Consider the following 4,223-nt stretch of genomic DNA (forward strand, 5'->3'; position numbering starts at 1 on the left):
GGCCTTGAACGGACAGATGGTCTGACGCGTGGATGCCCCGACAAGCCTGGAGAGCCTGCCTGCCTGCCTACAGCTAGAGCCCAGCACTGGCCGCGCTGAGATTGACCAGTCCCGCCGCACCCCTCCCGGCCCCGCCCCGCCAGGTCCAAAGCTCGCAGGGCCGGAGGCGCGCACCGACGGCATGGGCTCGGGTTCAGCGCCCGGGTCCGGAGCTGCTCTCTCTGGGTCAGGTGCCTCGTACTGCTCCACCGGATTTTAAAGAGAGGACTTTGAGAACAGTCGCCTAGACCCTGCAAGGTGGGGAGAGCAAGCAAATTGGAGAAAATGGAGAGGCGTGGGAAAGGGGAGCCAAGCTTTGGTGAGCGCTCACTTTGTACTAACAAGGTCTTAATCCTTGTGACCCAGGCAGGTGCAGTAACTTGATCAGGGTGACAGCCAGAAGAGGCAAAGAAGGGAAAGATGTGGTTGGGACCCCTGAAATCTAATTCCATTCCCACCCAGCTACCACTTTCCCTCACCTTCAAACATCTGGATTTTAAGCATCTCGTTCTCTCATCACCATTCCTGTCCTTACAGCCAAACTCAGGCACATCACTCCCATATTCCTTCCCTCCACACACATTTACTGACCACCTGCCCAGTGCCAGGCACTGTTCTAGATGCTGGAAGGACATGACAAATATTCCCATCTCGTTTACATTCCAATGGAAGGGAAGGGGGAGAGAGATAATAAATAAGTAAAATATATCTCCATTACATATATAGTGGAAAATGCTATGGAGAAAAATCAGGGGAGGGAGATAGGCAATGATGGAGATGCCAGTTGAGAAAGGGAAGTCAGGGAAGGACTCAATGATAGGAGACATTGAAGCAGAGACCTGAGGCAGTACCTCTGTAAGCCCATCTCTCTTGTGTTTCTTGCTTCTGTAAAGGTCAGCCCCTGCATTTGTCCCCAGTCCATTTCCTCCTTTCCTCCTTAAAGATTTTGGACTCACAATTACACCATCTCTCGCCTGCAACCCTCTTCTCTTTCTCTCTCCTGGAATATTGCTGTTAGATACTAATATGATTTAGCATCACTCTTTCCTTTCTCTTTGTTCCTCCTGTTTTCGTTTTTGTTTTTTTAAATCTCCTCCAAAGGTTTGTCAACAGTGCCTGGTTCCATTTTATTGTGCCCATAGCAGATTAAAAATGGTTTCAAATTTCTTGATACTCCTCCCATTGAGAGGCAAGGCCTCTGACCCCTCTCCTTGAATCTGTGCAGTTTCTGTTAATGCTTTAGTTAATAGGAGATAATAGTGGTGCAATGGATAAGCACTCCAGTGTGAACTGAAAGGTTGATGGTTTGAACCCACCTGGCAGCTGCTCAGGAGAAAGACCTAGTGATCTGCTCTGGCAATGATTACAGCCTACAAAACCTTATGGACAATTCTACTCTGTCACATGGCATCAATGTGAGTCAAAAATTGACTCAACGGCACCTAATAACAACAAATGGTACAGTTTTCAGACACAGCCTTAAAAGACAGTGGCCTCTACTTCCTGCCACTTAGAACACTTGCTATTAAACCTGGAACCTTTGTGTGATAAATCTGACTACCCCGCTGGACAGTCCATGTGAAAGGCCTTGAGACACATGGAGAGGGGGTGTGGTCAGCTAAAGCCAGCCATCCAGCCGTCTCCACCATGAAGTATTCGTGAGTGAAGTCTTCTTGAACCCTCCTGACTTGCTCAGCCACCACCTGAACATCACTGATAAACCCCAATTGACATTATGTGGAACAGAAGAACCTATATGCTGAGCTGTGCCCAAGCCCCTTACTCACTAGGAGCATAATAAAATGATTGCTTGGTGTAGCAAATAACTTTGGGGAATATCTCCAGTCTCCTATTCTCTCTTTAACCTGTTCTAATATGGTTTGTGTTCTTTCTTCTCAACTGAAGAATTCGTTCTTATTAACACCACCCATAACATTCATGTTATCAAACCCAATAGTTACTTCTCTGCCTTAATCATACTTAACTCATAACCACATTGGACACAGATCACCATTCACATCTTTTCAAACACTTTCTTCTCTTGGATTCGGTGGTCCCACTCTCACACAGTTTTGTTTTGCTTTTTTTTTCCCTCATAATTTCTCAGTCTTCTTGGCAGGATCCTCCTGTCACTGACCTCTAAATGCTGAAGTACCCTACAACTAGTCCTGAGATATCTCTGTTTCTACATTCTCCCTTGAGGTACCTCATCGATTCCAGAGGATTTAAATGCCATCAATACGCTGATATTTTCAAAATATATACGCCCAGCTCAAGCCTCTCACTGTAGTTCTTGATTCATGCATTTAACCACCCAACAAATCATTGCTGATCACTTGAGCTAAAGTAGCATACCCCACCTCCAGCAACTTTTTGACATTATCCAATTTTTTCATTACTTCATTTTTTTCAGAAATAATCTTATTTATTTATACATCCATAGTCTGTTGCTGCTTGCAGGAATAGAAGCTCCGTGATGTCAGAGACTTTGTCTTATTCCTCATTATGACCCCAGGACATAGGAAAGAGCCTGACAAAGAGTGGTTCCTTATTAGATATTTAGCTGCTGGCGTATGTTCACCTTGTACTCACTGTCTACCTAGTTGACAATCTCACTTGGCTGTCTAATAAACCGGTTGTTGCCAAGTTGACTCCAACTCATGGCAACCTTGTGTGCGTCAGAGTAGAACGGCACTCCATTTCTGATTTTTCAGAAGTATATCACCAGGCCTTTCATCTGGGGCACCTCTGAGTGGACTTGAACCTCCAGCCTTTTAGTTAGCAGCCAAATGCCTTAACTATTTGCACGACTCAGGGAGTCTGGATATCTAATAAAATAGGCTCCTCAAAATGTATCCAAAGCAGAACTCTTTATCCTTCCACCCCAACATGTTCTTTTCTCCAAGTTTCACACTTCAAGAAATGACACCACTTACCATCCAATTGCTCAAGACAAACCCCCACACTCTCTTGCAGCAAATAGATCAGTCAGTCCCATAAGCTCTCCTCTGGCATTTGTTATCTATTGCAATAAATCAAGCCAAAATTAAGCTGCTTAAAACAATAAAAATTTATTATCTCATACTTTTTGTGTGTCAGGAATCTGGAATTGGCTTAACTGGGTGCCTTTGGTTCAAGTTCTCTCATGAGTTTGTAGCTGAGCCATTGGCCAGAGCTGTGGTCTCATTTGAAGGCTCAACTGGACTGGAAGTATAGACATGAGATCAGTTTCCAAGCACTCTCACATGGTTGTTAGCAGGCTTCAGTTCCTCACTACATGACCCCCCCACAGAGCTGTAGCATGATAAGGTAGCTGGCTTCCCCCAGGGTGAGCAATCCAAGAAACAGAAAGTGTGTGCCCTCAAAATGGAAGCTACAGACTCTTAACAATTTAACTTTGGAAGTGACATCACCATAATTTCTACCAAGTCTAGCTCTCACTTAAGGGAAAAGAAAGTTAAGTTCCACCTCTGGAGGGGAGGTATATCAGAGAACGTGTGGACATATTTTTACAGGTATCATAACTTCCAAATAAATCTTGTATCAATCCTCCTCTCTTTATTTCCACTGCCAACACTCTGGTCCAAGCCACCATTGTCTCTAGGTTGGAGCAACCTCTTCACTGCTGTCTCCTCTGACTCCTCAATTCATTCTCCTCGCCACAGCTAGAGTAATCTTTTAAAAATGTAAATCAGATCATATCATTTCCCTGCTCAAATTTCTCCCTCTCATGGCTTCTCATTTTTCTTTCTTATCCTGACTTAAAAGGTCCCATATGATCTGGCTGGTGCCTACTCATCTGACCTAATTTCTTATCATTCACTAAGTATAATCTTCCAGAAACATTACTTTCGTAACATTCTATAAACATGCTGCACTTATTCCATCTCACCTTTTTGCCTTTGCTATCCTTTGGCAGGAGACCCTGGTGGTATAGTGGTTAAGAGCTGTGGCTGCTAACCAAAATGTCAGCAGTTTGAATCTACCAGGCACTCCTTGGAAACTCTATGCAGCACCAGGTTTGGGTTTTTTTGTTTTTGGATTTTTTTGGCTGGAATGCTCTCCCCATCCTCTCATCTGTTCCAGTTTCTCTTTGCTCCTTCCATTTCTCTTCTTTGTCATTAAGATCTTAGCTAAAATGTTACTTCTTCAGAGAGGCCTTCTCCAACGCCGCTATCTACAGT

Source organism: Loxodonta africana, chromosome 8, assembly GCF_030014295.1.
Source record: "Loxodonta africana isolate mLoxAfr1 chromosome 8, mLoxAfr1.hap2, whole genome shotgun sequence".
Taxonomy (NCBI): domain Eukaryota; kingdom Metazoa; phylum Chordata; class Mammalia; order Proboscidea; family Elephantidae; genus Loxodonta; species Loxodonta africana.